The following is a 20,747-nucleotide window of genomic DNA, read 5'->3' as shown; positions in this document are numbered from 1 at the left end:
GGAATTTAACTTAATACGCCAGACGCACGTTTTGTCTTCATAAGACTCACCGGTGACGCTCAGATCCAAAATGTTATAAAGCCAAACAAGTACAAAATTGAAGAGCATTGAGGACCCTAAACTCCAAAAAGTTGATCAGAAAATTCTTAGTTTTTCGAAAAATTTTGGCAAACACAAATTTATTAAAATAACTATATGATTAATATTCATGTCATTGGAAGTGCTGACTACTAGACTGGTGATACCTTCGGGGACAAAACATCCACCTGGATGATTAAATTAGACTCATTTATCAATATGATGTTACTTACAGAAGCCAATGCAGGATTTCCCTTTAGAAGAGGATATATAAAGGCAACAGTAGTATACCGCTGTAAATCCATGGATAAATACACATAGTGACTAAAAGATCTTATGGCAGAGGGGTAAGTATGCTTTGTTTGTATCTTTAAGGTCAGGATTGAAGAAAACTGTTCTTTCGTGTTAATTAATTTTGTATATATATCAGCTTATTTAGACAGGAAATTGCCTTTTCTGTTAAGAGACACAAGCATTTAACATAATCTTAATTTTTAGAAAGAACTAATATCTTGTTGGAAATATTAAAACAATATTAAAAAGCTGGTGAAATATAACAAGTGACAGACCAAAACTATTATTCTTGAAAACAAACCGAACCTGTTCTGTGTTCTCATGTTATTAATTGCATTGGATTAGTTATTAAGATAAGACTTTTCCAACAAAGTAATTACGACATAATGTAAAAGTAAAATATTTGTTTGTATATCATATTGATACAGTTAATATAGGAGATATGTTTTTTTTTTAGAACGGTACATTAATTTTATATCGAAATCGTAAAAATAATTAGAAATAGACTAATAACTGATGTTAAGTTTCAGAGTGGTCATATATTATTTTTAGAAACAATTAAAGATACATAACAAACATTATCATTCTGCAAGTATATTCACAGGAAATATATTCTTACATGAAAAGGCTATCATAAACATATTCATTTAAAAGTTTGTTATATAGTAATGTATCGCTACAAGGCTATTTCAATACAAAATGTACGTCAAGTAATTTAACAACATTGTATTTAGAGGAGGCAACAGGAGAATCTCTTTATATAAATCTTCTACATAAAGGTGTAAACGTGAATCGATGATAGCCTCAGCCAATCAAATTGATCTTAAAAATATTTCTTTTTATTTCGACCAATCAATAATAACCCTTACGTTATTACTAGAATAACGAAAAGTATGTATGAGCTTAATCATCTAATTATGGTATCTCAAAAAGTCGATAAATGTGGCTTCAAGGTTAGGCATCATACATTAGTATTTGCCTGATTAAAGAAGGGTTGGCTAAACATAGAATTGTAGATACATAGAAATTTAATTTCCTGAAATAGACAATGGGAAATTGTCGAATAGAAACTTGAAATAAATATGACCGAATGAAACTTGTAAAATGTATAACTAAAATACATAAATAACTTTATAAGACATTTAAAAATGATCAATTCATCTATTTCAATCAATAGACATTTCTACAAACAACTTTTATTTATTTTTTTCAGGGTAAAAATTACGGTTATCTTGAAGGAGGTTACGTAGGTAGATCTGGATGATATTTAGAAAACATGGAACAATTTCTGAAATATTTGAAATAAATAAACTAATTTAGTTACTGAATTCATATACACAGCTTATATTTGGTAGATTTGCATTATGAAAAAAAAAAGGTTTTTGGTTACTTAAAACAGGCTTAGAGTTGAAAAGAAAAAGTTTTTAGCAATAATATTTCTTAAAATACAACAAAAGATCTCTTTTTTATCCCAAATATTTCTACTGTCGAAAATACAATATTTAAATTATAAGTTTTAATGACTTGAAAACCTAAATAAATTAGAAAATCATTCTTCCGATGCAATGGACATACTAAGATGTGGTATGAGTTCCAATAAGGCAAATCTGCATCCATTGCACAATTTGTAAAAGTAAACCATTATAGGTCAAATTATGGTCGTTAACACGTAGCATTGGCACACACCAAACAGCAAGCTATAAAGGGTCCCAAAAATGGCTAGTGTATAACCATTCAAACATGACAACTAAAGATTCTATTCCATACAAAAAAACATAGAAACACTTATGAACCGCAACAACAAAAAAATATCTCAAACAGGGATAAAATCAATAAAAATAATCACCGTTACAATTATCATGTAAATAGATGATAAACTTTTGTATGTTCATTACATAGAGTACATTTCTTTCTAACCAAAATTTTGTAAACGTTGTGTGGCGTCTGTTGTTGTTTTCTAAACGCTACACAAGTAAAAACAAATACATCATTGTTTACTGACCCTGTTTGAACTTTCAATAATGCATGCACCTGTTGTTGGTTAACAGGCTTTTTGCAAACGTTGAAACAAATGCATTGTTTAATCAGGTTGAAGTTAAAGACAATGAAGCATTTGTATTACTAAACGATGAACGACAAACTCTAGACGCATTTTTAGCGAGTGCATAGTTTGTCAAAGTTTATGTTAGAAACAAATAATCAAAACATGTGCGCGCTTAGTCGTTTGCATCGTAGGTGTTAGAAAGAAATGCATTCTAATTCATTGTTGCATAGGTTACATGTTTCTATCTGCAGGTTTCATTTACAAGTTATCATCCATGTTATGTGTGATTCACTGCCCCAGATTGACAATTATATTTTCACTTAAAATTACCCAAATTATACTTTCGCTTACCTACACATAATTGTTAACATGTGGTTGGTTAAGTTATTAAGTTGAATTCAGTTTGACGTCACATACTCTTGCAATATAAGGAAGTTCATTGGTTAATTGATAGAACAAAAAGACTTGATATTAAGAACACTTTTATTTTCTTAAAATAAAATATGATTAAAAAATGAAACGGTAAAAGTCTTTCATTTTAAGTTATAATTACAAAACGCTATGTGCACGGTAAAAACAAAATGCATCCACGGACTCAAGACGTCAACAAAATGTTTGCCTTTATAGGTGATGTAGGTGAAAACTACTCAAAAATGTTCTGAAGGCAAATCTCAGCAACATTGGTACCAAAATATAAATAAATAGTCGTAAAAATCTAAGAACGATTTCCATCATTGCCTGCATACGGAGTGTTATATATCTCCAAATAGATACGATATTCACAAACCTGTATTTCCGACCATTATGTCCTTTATAGAAGGTTGCTGCTCACAACAGTGCTATTAAACCAAGAGTTTTAAACGGTGATGTTGAGATAATTCCTTTACTTTAATGGATGCCATCGAGAGTTTGTTGACGTTAGATATTTCGATAATGCATAATTAATTGGTTGAGACAATCCCACGTGTCATATTCCCCTCTTTAATGGCGGGACAAAATAGTGCGACATTACCAATGGCTAATTTATATAACGTTTAGGGCGTCACTAGTAGGTCTTGTGTGGACCAAATGCACTTCTGGCGTATTAAAATTCTAAACATGTTGCCTTTTGTTAGCTATTATTCGTGTGTTTCCTTGTCAATTGTGTTCTCCTATTTATTTATATTGTAGTCCTGTAATGTTGTGTTGTCATTTTAATGTTATATTTCACATGGCCATATAAGAGGGAGGTTTGACATGCCACAAAACCAGGTTCAACCCACCATTTTTTCCTTTAAAAATGTCCTGTACCAAGTCAGGAATATGGCCATTGATATATTATAGTTCTTTTCTGTATGTGTTACAATTTAACGTTGTGTCGTTTGTTTTCTCTTATTTTTGAGTGTGAATTCACATTACTATAAGACGTGTCACGGTACTTATCTATCCAAAATTCATGTATTTGGTTATGATGTTATATTTATTATTCTCATAGGATTTTGTTTAATGCTTAGTCCGTTTCTGTGTGTGTTACATTTAAATGTTGTGTCGTTGTTCTCCTCTTATATTTAATGCGTTTCCCTCGATTTTGGTTTGTTGCCCCGATTTTGTTTTTTGTCCATGGATTTATGAGTTTTTAACAGCGATATACTACTGTTGCCTTTATTTGAATTTCATAAATAGCGATAGCAGAAAAACTATTATCGTGTTCAAATCTATTTCAGACTTTGAAGCAAAAAGACTAAAAGTTAACTTTTGATTCGTTCTGTTTATCAATGTGTATGTTATGTTTTGTTTATAAACCATGTGGATTAGAAAAAAACGTATGCAAACTAATATTTTATGTACAGGTAGTAAACACAGCATATGTCGATGGAATAAAAAAAATCATTTCCCTTGGCTTCGGGAGATATGAAGATTTTCTCACCCGGGAAAAATCATATTTTCCTCTTTCAGAGCCCTCGTGAAATATAAATTTTTCTTGAGTGAACAAATCGTCCTATCTCCTTCAGGCACGGGACATTAATGTATAATGTTTCTGATATTTTAATGCCATTTACAAAGTCTTAATAGATATAGGAAGATGTGGTGTGAGTACCAATGAGGCAACTCTCCATCCAAATAAAAATTTAAAAAAGTAAACCATTATAGGTCAATGTGCAGCCTTGCCGATCCTTGGCTCACACCGAACAACAAGCTATAAAGGGCCATAAAATTACTAGTGTAAAACCATCCAAACGGGAAAAGCAACGGTCTAATCTATATAAAAAAAACGAGAAACGAGAAACATGTTTAACCAAAATGGAAACATCACATAAGCAACTATCAACAGAGTATCATGAATTGGGGTACTGAAATACTACCTATTATAAAACAAAAGTTCATTTGCATACTTTACTTAAACCTGTATTGAATTGCCCAACGAATGATATATAGAATACAAGCAGATGTGGAAAAGCAATAACAATGTGACAAACTATTATAACTTGTCTATTCACGTAGCATAAAATGCATTTAACGTATTGTTTATAAATGTAAGATTGCGTGAATAGGAAATAATTAAATGTATAATGTGTAGTGACAAATGTTACATAATTAATTAACATTTATAAGTAAACTAACATATGAGGAACTAAATCTGTATTATAACATAAATATAAAGTTTAGACTCGACAAGTATACATGAAATAGTGAAGTGAAAATAAAAAGACGACATACAGATATGAAGTTATTCGGAATTATAGTCCTTGTTGCTCTGTTGATTTTTTCATCAGTTACAATACCAGCCGGTAAGTAAATAAAGCACCTAAATTGATAAAAATGCTAAGCTTCGATTTTTCGTGATTTGTTTTTTATCATTTTAGTTTCTTTTGTCATTTATTAACTATTACATCATTTATGTATCAAGTGTATACTTGTCAGAAAAATAACCACGATTAAACATCAGTTTCACAGATGAAAGGGATATTTTCTTATAGTCGATTATGAAATTGTCAAATTAGACGTATCAATGAATTGTTTGCGTAAATTAACAATAACACGGAAGCCACAGCTGGAGCAGGTTTTGTTTTCCTACCGGAACACATAAAATCTTCCCTGGCTCTTAAAAGCCACAGCTGGAGCAGGTTTTGTTTACCTACCGGAGCATATAAAATCTACCCTGGCTCTTGGAAGCCACAGCTGGAGCAGGTTTTGTTTACCTATCGGAACACATAAAATCTTCCATGGCTCTTGGAAGCCACAGCTGAAGCAGGTTTTGTTTACCTACCGGAGCACATAAAATCTTCCCTGGCTTTTGGAAGTCACAGCTGGAGCAGGTTTTTTTTACCTACTGGAGCACATAAAATCTTCACTGGCTCTTGGACGCCACAGCTGGAGCAGGTTTTGTTTACCTACCGGAGCACATAAAATCTTTCCTGGCTCTTGGAAGCCACAGCTGGAGCAGGTTTTGTTTACCTACCGGAGCACATAAAACCTTCCCTGATTTTTGGGAGCCACAGCTGGAGCAGGTTTTGTTTACCTACCGGAGCACATAAAATCTTCCATGGCTCTTGGAAGTCACAGCTGGAGCAAGTTTTGTTTACCTACCGGAGCACCTGAAATCTTCCCTGTCTCTTGGAAGCCACAGCTGGAGCAGGTTTTGTTTACCTACCGGAGCACATAAAATCTACACTGGCTCTTGGAAGCCACAGCTGGAGCAAGTTTTGTTTATCTACCGGAGCACATAAAATCTTCCCTGGCACTTGGAAGCCACAGCTGGAGCAGGTTTTGTTAACCTACCGGAGCACATAAAATCTTCCCTGGTTCTTGGGAGCCACAGCTGGAGCAGGTTTTGTTTACCTACTGGAACACATAAAATCTTCCATGGCTCTTGGAAGCCACAGCTGGAGAAGGTTTTGTTTACCTACAGGAGCACATAAAATCTTCCCTGGCTCTTAAAAGCCACAGCTGGAGCAGGTTTTGTTTACCTACCGGAGCACATAAAATCTTCCCTGGCTCTTGGAAGCCACAGCTGGAGCAGGTTTTGTTTACCTACCGGAGCACATAAAATCTTCCCTGGCTCTTGGAAGCCACAGCTGGAGCAGGTTTTGTTTACCTACCGGAGCACATAAAATCTTTCCTGGCTCTTGGAAGCCACAGCTGGAGTAGGTTTTGTTTACCTACCGGAGCACATAAAACCTTCCCTGATTCTTGGGAGCCACAGCTGGAGCAGGTTTTGTTTACCTACCGGAGGACATAAAATCTTCCCTGGCTCTTGGAAGCCACAGCTGGAGCAGGTTTTGTTTACCTACCGGAGGACATAAAATCTTCCCTAGCTCATGGAAGCCACAGGTGGAACAGGTTTTGTTTACCTACCGGAGCACATAAAATCTTCCCTAGCTCATGGAAGCCACAGGTGGAACAGGTTTTGTTTACCTACCGGAGCACATAAAATCTTCCCTGGCTCTTGGAAGCCACAGCTGGAGCAGGTTTTGTTTACCTACCGGAGGACATAAAATCGTCCCTAGCTCATGGAAGCCACAGGTGGAACAGGTTTTGTTTACCTATCGGAGCACATAAAATCTTCCCTAGCTCTCGGTCAGGTTAGTATTTCTCACATTCATCAAGTTACTTATAGTATTTGTAGTAAACGATACTCTCTTTAGATTCATATGAGTTATTGTAGTAATGTTATATAGATTTTGGTTACAGTTTTATGTTTTTTTTTCGATTTGCTCAATATGTTGTTAAATATGTTATATTTTATAGACCAATTTTTGTGAGTTCACTGTCCTTCTTTCTGTAAAAGTTTTATCTTTCCACCATTCACGTATAATTTTGTAATTGATGAAATGTAAATATATTTGAATTTGTTCGTTTTGTTCATTAATATAAATTGAACAAAATAGTAACCAGCGATGTCTTTACAAAAGTGCGTTCCTTGTTAGTCAGTATAAAAATACAAAACTGGGAAAATATTATCCAATGCAAGTCTGAAATAAGAACACATAAAATAAAACAAGCAATTGGACATTCAATACTACAGTAGGTTTTCATATTGTAAAACCCCCTCCCACCCCTCCCACCCCTCCCCCTGTAATAAATAAAGCAAATTTTCAGAAAATAAATGTTTTTACTGTTTGGGCTAAATGGAATTGGACTCAAAAATAGAATGTTTATTTTTTCTTTATTGCATCGACTTTGATGATAAATATATATATTCATTGATTAATTTAATGACAATTACAGCTGCTTATGGAAGATATAACCAAGGACATACGGGGTATAGAAGACATTCGGTTAGAAGGGTGAGTGGAAAGATTTTCTTATTCTCCTGGTATAAACCACCCATCAATGTAGCCATAAAACCAATACTTGCACCAAATAACCAAGTATAATCAATACTTGTACCAAATATCCAAGTATAGCCAATACTTGTACCAAATATCCAGGTATACATATACACTCTGAATATACATGCCATAAAAGGCTATAATAAATACCAAAGACTTTGTAAAGTGGATAGTCGCACGACAACGCCGATGCTCTATATTTAATAAGAAATAAACACAATTCATACATATATATCTACATATAAAATATATAATTCAAACATCAGTAGCAAACAAAAAACTCTCCAAATAAAAAGCTTAATAAATTTTAACCAGAATTAAAATTTACCAAGAAAATTCGACTGCTCAGATTGACGATGTCGTGCTCAATGATTACATAGGCAATAAAATTCCGCGAGAATAATTTTTAAGCGGAAAAACATTACGCCCTCTATGCTACATATGATGAAACACCCAGGAGAAATTAATTTCATTCTAATGCACTGCCCGTTTAAACGAATGAAATTATAATTATCTTAATTGGTTCAGGTTTAAAGAAAATAGTGGAGTTTGTTTAAAATTGTAATGGATTGTTTGTTGTACGTCCATTACTCATATTCAGTCGTAATATATGACTGAATACATTACCAATATATTTGAAACTAAATAAATATTATTTGATATAATCAGGTTTCATGTTTTCAAGATGAGCTTTTCATTACTCAATATATGTACTGATTTATATTCGTGCTTATGACAGCAGTAAAACGACAAACGTGTACGGCACACTCTCCAATTGTTTATACTACTAGTATTTCGCCTTCTAAATCTCGAAAAATTGTCAACAGACTAAATATATTCATACAGATATCTTTAAATGAACATGAATCAAACATTAATACATATTCAATAAACAAAAACAACAGTAACCCTGAATTTTACAAATTCTTGTTTTTATTAACGTATCAATAAAATCCAAATATTCTTGTTATAAAGTGCTGAAAGACTGGTTAACAAATAGAGTACATGACAATTCGGCTTTGTTATGATTCTTTTGACCTCAATGTAAACAAAAAGTCATATCATCATATTTTGAATTCATGATCATATTGCTTTAATATAAGTAAATTTGGAATTTGATATCATATTAAGTCCGGAAAATGATGTTTCTAATAAGACACACAAGCCTATTACAGAATCATAATTTGTGTCAGAATGCATTAGTTTATTGCTTAACATATAAGTTTTTTTTTGGAAAAAAAGTGGGTAAAATATTAAAAAAAACCTACAAATCAAACATTTTGTTATTTTTGTTGAATCGACAAAGATAAAACGAACTCATCCAGTGTTTATTTGCAAAAATGCAAATACCTGTGGCTTCAGATACGTTTAACATGATAAATATTTTTTTTAAATTAATAACATTGGCTAAATATTTTAAGATCAGATCTTACAAATAATTAGAATAAATATGTGTTTTTAGAACGAGACATTGAATAAAGAAAAAGACAGACAAATGAACAACAAGTTTTCAATGTTTCGTTTCACAGTTGTCATTTATGTCTTTTTAAATTAAAGACAATTAAAGTGACATAACACAATTTATCGTTATGACATAATCTACGCAGTAAATATTTTTAAAAGGTAAACAAGGATAAATAAGCATAAACAAAATTAGTTTAAGGAAGTACTCGACACCTTCCCCAAAATTAATTTGGCTCGTTTAATTTTCATAAAATTTTGACAAAGTATTTACTTTGACCCTTTGACAAAAATATAAAAAAAATCAAAGAATTTGAACCAACCATTTTATCAGAAAAATTACACTGATTATATAACAGTTTGACAAACACTAATTTTGATCATTGAGAAGCTTCATATTCCCTTAAAAATGCAACGTGATTAAAACGTTTAGCTGATTTTTCAGAGTTATCTCCCTGTAGTGTTAGGTACCACCTTAAGAATTCGTTATGTTTAGCTAAAAGAGCAATAACTATAAACACAAAATATACTAGTAGTTAAACTATTCGAAGTAAGAAACAATTGAAGTGTCCTTATATAAAAGAGGGGCGAAAATACCAGAGGGATTTAAACTCATTGATCGAAAATAAACTGACAACGCCATGGCTTAAAAGAAAAATACAAACAGTACACAAAGCACAACTTAGAAAACTAAAGACTATATAAATTCGTGTCCTGAAAGGAGCAAAGGTTTCTGAACAGTTACTAAATCCAATCTAAGTTACTGACTTTTCGTAAAAATGACTAGTTTAAAAAACAATCAAAAGTTTAAGCGTCGAAAATGGACAATAATTGCCTCCTGATTAAAACCGTAATGTTTTAACATAAAATACCAGTTACATAGCGAATTCATTTTTCAAATAACAGAAACCTCATTCCGACTTATACATATAGATTCCTGCACTGCAACAAGTGTATTACGCTATTTCTCCACTCGAGACAGTTAAATTTTATTATTTAAAGCGCGAGGCTTGCCGCGCATTTTAAAAATAATTAAATTTAACTGTCGAGAGTGGAGAAATATCGTGATACATGCGTTATAGTGTCGTAATCTGTTTCTCTGATGACTTCAATCATTCTTTTCTAAAGATTTTCAGAAACTTGTGTTCTTCATATGCGACGTCATCAGGCAAGGTCGCCTTTTTCATGACGTCACAATAGGAAAATTTAGAAGAAAACAAAACATTTTGACGTCATAATTAAATTTCGACTAATCATTTGCCGAGAACAGATTTTTCACTAGTGAGGAGAAATATTTTTCTCACACCAGTCAGGAAATGTGAAAATAGCACAAAAAATAGAGAAATTGAATTAATCGCAAAAACCGTATACATGAAACGTATAACAAATATGTAAACCACTAACAAATCTACTCGCACACTACAATACGATTACTCAATATGTTTTACACAATGGACGATTTCTCAAACAACCTTAATTTATTTTGCAGCCTAGTGGTGGTGGATTTGGTGGTGGTGGTGGTGGTGGTGACTATTACGGTTATCGTGGGAGACATGGTGGAAATTACTGATATAGAGGACGATACTTTGATAAAAGATATAGCTTCTGAATATTTTAAATATTTTTAAGTTTTGCTATAAAATATATCTTTAAAACTGTTTAATACAATTCCGAAATACTGATTTGAGATTACCATAGTCATACGTGTGTGAGTTTGATAGAATTTACGGTTGAAATATAATGTGGCTAATACAAATCTTGACATCATAAATAGTTTTAAATATTTTTTATACCATACTGACACATTCATCAAATGTCAACTTTTTTATTTATTATTTTATGTTTTGTTTAAAGTTTTCTGTCAAGTTTCTTCTTAAAACAATACACAGATAAAGACAGCAGTTGTTTATCACTGTCTGATAGACCTTGCACGATCAAGCAAAACCAAATCAGGATAACGAGGGAAATACATCAACAATAAGAGGGAAACAACAGAACAACAGAAACATTGAACTAAAACACAACCAATTACCAACGTACAATATGACATGATGTGAAATGTCAAAAATTTATTGCAATTATTGGAAAGAACACAAATATGGAAAACAGCAGTACAAACTTCAATATACAACAAAATACTATTCTATATCATACACTGATCAAAGTAACTTAAGTACTTAGCTAACTGGTAAGGAAACACCCATTCTGAAACTCTTTTTCAAAACATCTCAGACGACTTGTACATACAGCTAGGACATAAGTAATAAGCGGAGAAACAATGATATGCAGTATTAAAAATATGTTCTACAGACTATTGAAATGCAAAAAATACACAACGAATGCAACGTTTTTGGTATTGCTTCATATTTCTTTTTTTCTTTTCTTTTTTTTTTTTATAAATTAACAGTTTGCCAAAGTATGAAGTATTCGAAACCACCAAGGGATTTATTCGATTACCTTAGCCGTATTTGGCACATCTTTTTGAAATGTTGGAACCTCAATGTTCTTCAACAGTATATTGGACATACAAAAATATACTTATCAATGGATTTCTAGTTACATTATAAGCTCAACAGATGCCATATGTAGATCAGGATCTGCTTACCAATCCGGAGCACCTACGACAATCCAAGGTTTTTCGTGCTGCTCTGTGTTTAGGTTTCTATGTTGCGTTTTGTGCACTTTTTATTGTATTCTCCGATGTCGTTGTCACTTTTGTTCTTTGTCCCACCTTTTTCCCTTTGAATATTTTATCCCATGTTATCTTAAGCGAAGATTAATTATTAAAACTGTATTAAACATGTTAAGTAAATTATGATTCAAGATAAACACAAATTCTGAGGGAATCGCATGAACTCTTATGAAAACCAAATTAAGTGCGTTAATAGAATAGTCTTCTCATTGGTAAATAGGTGACGACTGATATAAACATGTAGGTTCCAATTTCGTGATCTTGATCTCGTCCACTTTTCACCATAAATGACCTACCAAATTAGACTCATCGTCAAGTATGTATCTACATGAATATTACGGCGGATGACACCAGTGGAACAAGATCTGATATCCTTCCAGAGCAAATGAGATGACTCCTAGTTTGATTCGTGCTTCTATGTTGTATGTTGATTACTGTCTATTGTCTTTTTTGTTGTTTTTCTCTTTTATTGGCTTGGCATGTTTTATTGGAAATTTCGACTCTGTTAAATATGTACACATTACGTTGAAATAACTCTTTTATTACAAATTAAAGTTATATGTTTTTGAGCCTTTGATTTAAAAGGGACTTTCAGTTTTGAATCTGCCTTTGGGTTCGAATTTTTTGTTATTTTACTTTTTAAAGCTCATTAAATTAAAAATGGAAATGGGAAATGTGTCAAAGATACAACAACCCGACCAAAGCGAAGAAAACAGCCGAAGGCCACAATAGGGCCATTAAAACAGATAGAAAATCCCTCACCCGGGGGCGTGCTTCAGCTTGCCCCTTAACAAAAATGTGTAGTATAATGATTTACTTTTATAAATTGTTAAGTTGATGGAGAGTTGTCTCATTGACACTCACATAACATCTTCCTATTACTAGTTCAGTAATAATGGACATCATACTAATCTCAGAAATATATAAATGAACTAAAATTTAAAATCAAACAAGACGAAAAAAGACCAGAGACTCCTGACATGGGACAGGCGCAAAAATGTAGAAGGTGTTGAACATCTTTTTCTCCTATTCCTCCAGCCAATATAGAAAAACAAACTCACTGTTAATGTCTGTGTCATTTTGGTCTTTTGTGGATAGTTGTCTCATTGGCAATCATACCACATCTTTTTTTATATTCACAGCAATACGCTATTTAAAAGAAGCCAAGTCCGATGTCAGAATAGGTAACAAAAGAAACTTTGCAACATTGCAATGATACATAAATGAATAAAGTTACTAATATGCCCGCTCCAGACCTCAATTAAACTAATTGAAAGATTATGTCTTCATCAAATGTATATCTACACAACCCCTTCCGTTAGGGGTTTAGTATCATATCATCATAAAATATATGAGAAGAACACAACTCGTATCATGCCAAAAACTGGTTTAAAAACATATGTGTTTATTTCCGATGCAAAGACGCGGCCTATAATTGAATCAATATTAAAGCCAAAATATAACACTTTTAATGAAAGGAAGGCAAAAGATACAGAGAAAAAGAGGGACAGTCAACTATATCCCTTCTTAATAAGTCTGTTTAAAAGGTTTTGTTCGCTTTTTAGGTGAATGCTGACACTATGTGTTTTGTAAAAATAATTTTAAACAGTAACATCATTATTTAATATCAATTTCCACAATAGAAAACACCTTATCTAGAATATAAAAAAGTGTGTGATATAAGAACTGCATTAATAAATAAGAAAACATAATTCATCATTTTATTTATTGTAAATACTCAGGAATGATTACTGTGTTTAATTTATCATCCCCTATATCTGTAACTTCCACCACTCTTAGGATAACCGTGATATTTACTACCATGACCACTGTTCTGTAAAAATAAATGAAACCTATTTGAAGAAATATGAGTTGTAGTCAATGTTTTTTTGATGCTGCTATGTTGATAATATTGAGCGAGGAAATTCGACAATTGCCGTAAAAAGTCTGATGATAAAACCACTGAACTAGTCAAAACAAGATTCTTGTCTGTATTCAAAGAAATGATTCTTCTTTATATATGTGTATGGTTGTAAAATAAAAAAAAAGACTTTTAAGTGGCGAACTTTCTGTAAAAAAACCTTTGTTTTTTGTTCTTTTGATTCAAATACGCTAAAAAAAATATACGTTTACCTTGCCTTCACATACATGTGAGATTGTTGTTGTTCCAGCAGAATTTAATTGAATATTTTTGGGTCATAATAAATATACCAAAAATATAATTTACCCCTTATACTTATAATGATATGACTGGTCATTGTTAATCAATCTGATCGGATGTAGTTTTTTTTTTTTATCTTAACATGTAAATCTGATACATGTTAAGCGGGATATGTTTATGTTTATGTTTTCATGGACAGAAATGGCAACTCGAAAGTTACATAAAATAATTTCAGAAATGGTCGAATGTCTTTGTAGTTGATAAACACTTATTGATAGGATTTGATGTTTTCGTCTCTCTCCCAAAGAAATATATAAGTTATATACATGTACTAATTTGTTTACCGTATCAACATGATACAGAAAATGATATTTTTCTTATTGTGGCATGATATATAAAGTTACATATCTGTATTATATATTTTTAAAATTTGTTCTCAAATTTCTCCTATTTCAAAAATAAACAGGCTGTCTACTGTGCTCTCGCATGGCTATTATATTGTTTATGTTCAACGGTCTCATTCATGGGTACTATGCATTGTATTGGAACGCAATTATTAACGGATGAAATGATCGATCTCGATTAAAATATTTTTATATCAAGACATAAACAGGAAGTCGAAATATTTTATGAATATTTTAAAAATCAAAAAGTCAAGGATAACAAACGTATATGCTTTTTTTTTGTTATATAATATACGAAGATTCATTCCGACTGATGAGTCGAATGCAGTTTTCGTAAATCATTAGCTAAGTCAATAAACTTCAAACTTACCCCTCCTCCACAATGTCCTCCACTAGAATGACTACCTTTATAACCTCTATGACCCTTCCTATATCTTCCAGAGGCAGCTGTCATTATCATAATATTAATAAATGAATACATGTCCATCTTCTGAGTTGATACTTACAATAGATATAAACATAAATAGAGATACAAATAGAGAGCTTACTCGTGCAATTTGATTTTTCTAGGTCTCTTTATTTCTGATATAGGTTATATGAAAAAAACTATATGTCATTCATTGTTAGTATCTGTATTAGATTTTTTTGTGGATCGAATTTCTTGCATCAGTTAATTAATTGAATTACCTTTTTTCACTGTCAATGTTGACATTCTTTTCCTGAAAATGACCGTACATGTACATGTGTTATCCATCTCTAGCTAAGAGGTTTAATTGAGGTTTACATACACACGGACACACAGAGGTCGAATTAATCAGTTGCAAGTGAATAATCTTTCATCAATGTTTCTTAGCTTAATTTGACAAAATTGAACCATACTGGCGGCTAAAAGCGAATTATTATTTCACTATTTCATGTTCATTAATGTTTGAATAAAAAAAAAACATCATACTTTAGATTTTTTGTATACACGTAACTAGTGCTCCTTTAAAAACACTTTTTATCCAAATTTTATTGATAAGGTAACTTCAGAACATACCTGTCTGTGTTTTAGAATTAATGTTAACAACGAGAAAGAGACAATTAGGCATGTAGATGATTTCTTTTTATTAACTAAATCTTTATTTCTCATCATTAAAAGACTCTATATTCTAGAGAATTTGTCGAATAGGTTTGTGATTGATATGAGTCATGCCAATGTTTGTAATACAAAACCTTAGTGTATGAAGTGACAAAGGAAAAACAAACATAACTAATAGACTACTATTAATGATAATTTAAAAGTAAAAGGATACACAAGAGACATTATAATATATTTGTTGTTCAAAAGCAATAATGCCGGTGAATATTGAAAGCTGTTCTGCATGTTATTATGCACTTTTTTATGACCCTTTTATTTAAATTGCATATTAAATGATTTCATGTTCAAAATACCCGATGTATTATCAACGTATGCAGCGAAACCATAGTACACCAGAAACATATTATAGTTGGCGACTTTAGTATGATTTCTATCAATTTTTGTGTTAAAAAAGAGGGACGATAGATACCAAAGGGACAGTCAAACTCATAAAAGGTAAACTGACAACGCCATGGCTAAAAATGAAAAAGACAGACAAACAATAGTACACATGACACAACATAGAAAACTGAGGAATAAACAACACGAACCCCACCAAAAACTAGGGGTGATCTTAGGTGCTCCGAAAGGGTAAACAGATACTGTTCCACGTGTTGCTTATGTGATAACAAATCCGGTAAATAGTCTAATTCGGTAGGTCACATTCATGAAAGGGAAGGGCATTGTAGTTACGACTTATGGAACATAGCCGATATCATTTGTGAAACCGTTATTCCATAACGGTCAACCAACTCGTGATGGCGTCCGTAAAATTTACGAAGGGATGATTTCAACTTCACCATTGGAACTCTTGGTTTAATAGCTTCCTTGTGAGAAGCAACCCTCTATCAAGAAAATCATGATAGGAAATGCAAGCACGGGAATATCGTATTAATTGACCTCATAGTTCTAGGAAAAAAGAATTTTTATATTAAATTAAATCTACACTACCCTTCATATTCGGAAACATAGTTCCAATGAAGTGCTAAGTTGGACAAATGGTGAACACGTTATCAATTTTTAAGGAAGATGACATACTTTGACTATTTCAACCTTATCAAAATATAAAGGAATGTATGTTTGCACATTTTAAATTATTTCAATCTGAGTAGTAAAAACTCTCAAGAGTGATATCTGCCAGCATGTTACTCAATGGGCCAATAGACTAACTTAAGTTGTTATCTTTAAATGTCAATAACCCTCCCCTAACCATGGACAGTGCTGTTACAGTACAACAGAAGAAAACAATGGAAACAGAAACAAGTTACAGATCGTTTGGAATTAGAAAAGATTAAACAGAGGAACCGGTCTTTCAAACATTTCCCAAGGATTTACCAGGAGAAGAAAACAATTAATGATTAAACACGTTCTTTTAGTTTTTTTTTTTATTTTCCTTTCTTTTTTTAGTGTGGCAAGTTCTACTGGTATTGGTGACTTGGGTTTAATTGTTAACATTTCTACATAACGCAACAGAAAAAGTTCCACATGCGATAACCTCATTATACGGTTTCCTACTGACCCTCTACGAACCATACAATGTGAATAAAATACATAGGAGATTAGGACTTCGGGCTAGCCCCCTATGTGTGTACTACCCTTCTATGAATCCGTAGGGTGTCTGTAGCGAACAATTTTACTTATATTGTCATTCTGTTTAAAGAACTGCTTATACATGTAGGACATATACGCATTACCAAATGCGACTATAATTTACAGTTACAAGCATGTGTTGCAGGTTCTAAATATTGCCAACTTGAACTCGTCATATAAAGGTTACAAATATATTGTCAATCAAGCATCTTAATGAAAGTGATTCTCAAAACATTTGATTTGTTAAAAGACGGTTACATCGATTATATCGGGATAGGGCAGTAATCAGTTTACAACATTGAATGTCATTCATGCTAGATATAGATAATCACGAAACAAACAAAATATGTAATAACATTAGTTTCTTTCAAAACTTAAGCAGTTCCCTCAACAATAATTGTTATTGCTCATCACACTCACAATAGTTATCAAAGGTACCAGGATTATAATTTAGTACGCCAGACGCGCGTTTCGTCTACATAAGACTCATCAGTGACGCTCAAATCAAAAATATTTATAAACCCAAACTAGTACAAAGTTGAAGAGCATTGAGGATCCAAAATTCCAAAAAGTTGTGCCAAATACGGCTAAGGTAATCTATGCCTGGGATAAGAAAATCCTTAGTTTTTCAAAAAGTTCAAAGTTTTTTATACGGGAAATTTATAAAAATGACCACATTATTGATATTCATGTCAACAAATCTGGTATCAACATCATCAGATTTTTTAAAATGAAAATAAACTTCGTAATTAGCTTTTAATTACATAATAAAATATGAAAACACATTCCAAAAGGGGAAGTCTACAACAACTGACAAAGAAACTCCACCAATCATCGAAACAAAAAACACAACTGTAAACCAAAACTTAATATCATCTATGAAATAATAAGGATGTGACTTTAATTAATTAAAATCGTGTCCACCGCTCGACATTTACATTTATTATGATGTTAGAAACACATTTAAATCGTTCAAGGTTGGTAAACATATTTATATTTACGTGTCATTTCATAACTAGTTCGTCATGTTTTATATAAGTCATTGAAGAAAATAAGGTAAATCTATGTAATGTTGTGTAAGTAGACTAATCTTATGTTGTATTCTTAATGCACTAGGCCAGCTGGTTATATGCATAGTGTATACTATTACAAAACAAACCAATAAAAAAAACAAATAGTTCTTATCGTCAGAAAGTGTGTTTCTATATTTCTCAACTCAAATCAGTTAAATTTCAATATTTAAAGCGCGAGACTTGCCGAGCTTTTTAAATAATTAAACCTTAACTGTTGAGAGTGGGGAGATATAGTGGTAGAATATGTTTCCAAAATAATTTTAATCCTTCATTTTCAATTATTTTCAGAAAGCTTTGTTCTCTTTTTTTACGTATATGTTCTAAATGTATAGGCATGGTCGTCTTTTTTCATGACTTCACAATAGGAAATTCAGAAGAAACAAAGAAAATGTGACGTCATAATTAAATTTCGAACAATCATATGCCGATAACATATATTTCACTAGTGAAGAGAAATATTTGTCTCGCACCGATTAAGAATTTTGAAAATAGCCCGGAAATTAGAGGAAATTGTAGAAAAGTATGAACATGACATCAAGTTTTGTAAACAAATATATGAAGTTAAACAAACTCATAGTTTTTGTTGTTCTCTTGATGTTGATTTTAGTTGATATGCCGGTTGGTAAGTATATGCAAAGTGGAAATAATTTATTTATTGAGGAAATAACTAGATTCAGTTTACGTAGTGTATCAAAGTGTATTATGTTTTTCTTCTTCAAATAACAAACAAGAGGGAATCTGACAAAAATTGGGTTAGAATATATTATATACTTAGTATATAGATTCCGCCTGAATTATTGATGTAAGAATTTCACATACTTTCAGTTATGTCATTATCAACATAAATATATGACGATTTCTATTGAGTAGTTTCTCCACAAAAGACCACACGATTGGGAAGTAAGCAACAGTAGGACATCGTATGGCCTTCAGAAATGATCGCAACCAATATTGCCTAGCAATAATAAAATTGATAATGGAAATGGGGATTGTGTCAAAGAGACAACACTTCGACTTAAGAGCAAAAACAGCTTAAAACCACCAATGTGTCTTCAATACAGTGAAAAAAACACGTTACCTTAACAAAATTGTGTACTAGTTCAATGATAATGAACGTCATACCAAAATATGTAAATGAATCAAATCAAAAATCATACAAGACTACCAAAGGCCAGAGGATCTTGACTTGGGATAGGCACAAACATGCGAAAAAAAAATACATATCAACCCTTACCTTATACATCTGGCCAATATAGTAAAACAAACACATAGCAATACGCACAGTAAAATTCTGTTGAAAAGATTCCGAGTCCAATGTCAAAATAGGTAACAAAGAAAATAAACAATATGACAATGATACATACATTAACAAAATACTACTACCAGTTACTGACATGCAAGTTCAAGACCTCAATTAAACTGACATGCCAGCTCTAGACCTAAATTAAACTGATTGAAGGATTATGTCTTCATCATATGAATAACAAGCACACTCACCCCGATAGGATTTTAGTATCAATCAATCATGAACAATATGAGAAGAACACACCTGTTCTAAGTCAGGAATCTGATGTAAAGTAGTTGTCGTTTGTTTATTTAATTTAAACGTGTTTCTTGTTTCTCGTTTTTTTATATGGAATAGACCGTTGGTTTTCCCGTTTGAATGGTTTTACACTAGTAATTTTGGGGCCTTTTATAGCGTATTGTTCGGTGTGAACCAAGGCTCAGTGTTGAAGGCCGTACATTGACCTTAACCAGTTTACTTTTATAAATTGTTATTTGGATGGAGAGTTGTCTCATTGGCACTCACCCCACATCTTCCTATATCTATAACCCGTATTATGTCAACAACCTGTTTTAGAATAAATGTGTTAATTTCAATGTCCCTATAAGTGAACCAATGTTTAAGTCAAGATGTTCCATCCTAATGACTTGACAACAGTATTGTAACTACATCTCGTCTTAATTCATATGTTAAAAGGTTTTGTTAGCTTTTTAGGTGAACCCCGACATTTTTGTGCTTTATAAATAATATTACCACAAAAGACTGGTTGTGAAATATGTGACGTATAAGATGATTTCGTGTTGGTTTATATTAACGAATGATGTCCTTGTACCGATGATAAAATTTACTAAATGTTTTGACTTATCTATGATATCAAAAACCCTGATGTAATATTTTTTCTGTAAAACATAAAATTCTTTCGCTAAAATCTAATACGTTGTTACATTCAAAAGCGAATTGTACCAGTTCAGATATATAAATACCATAAGATAGTGACAATATAGCCAATATATCATTTAAACATCTGAAAGTATTATTGATTTTTTGTTTAAGATGTTATTATGATGGTTCTTTGCTGGTTGAAGTCATACATTGTAACTCATAACAACACAGAAACAGGTCCGCATAAATGATGTACAGTTAGTTCCTAACAAGCATACTATAAAAGTACCCCAAAATGACAAATATGAAAGAAAAAAAACCCAAAAATAACTAAAGAAAAACGAAAGGTCT

General features: G+C 32.1%; 2 long non-coding RNA genes across 2 annotated transcripts; one reads left to right on the top strand and one right to left on the bottom strand.

The window, feature by feature from the left end:
* The first annotated feature begins 4,982 nt into the window (after nucleotides 1–4,982).
* On the top strand, nucleotides 4,983–10,960 carry LOC139485448 (uncharacterized). The gene is made up of 3 exons (XR_011655323.1): nucleotides 4,983–5,184; nucleotides 7,625–7,683; nucleotides 10,679–10,960. It is a non-coding gene; the product is annotated as an uncharacterized lncRNA (long non-coding RNA).
* A 2,591-nt stretch (nucleotides 10,961–13,551) lies between these two features.
* Nucleotides 13,552–19,567, bottom strand: LOC139485447 (uncharacterized). The gene is made up of 3 exons (XR_011655322.1): nucleotides 19,464–19,567; nucleotides 14,817–14,893; nucleotides 13,552–13,715 (listed from the first exon to the last, which is right to left on the bottom strand). It is a non-coding gene; the product is annotated as an uncharacterized lncRNA (long non-coding RNA).
* Between the last annotated feature and the right edge of the window lie 1,180 nt (nucleotides 19,568–20,747).

This window comes from Mytilus edulis, chromosome 8, assembly GCF_963676685.1.
Source record: "Mytilus edulis chromosome 8, xbMytEdul2.2, whole genome shotgun sequence".
Classification (NCBI taxonomy): Eukaryota; Metazoa; Mollusca; class Bivalvia; order Mytilida; family Mytilidae; genus Mytilus; species Mytilus edulis.
This window is presented reverse-complemented; position numbering and strand designations above follow the sequence as displayed.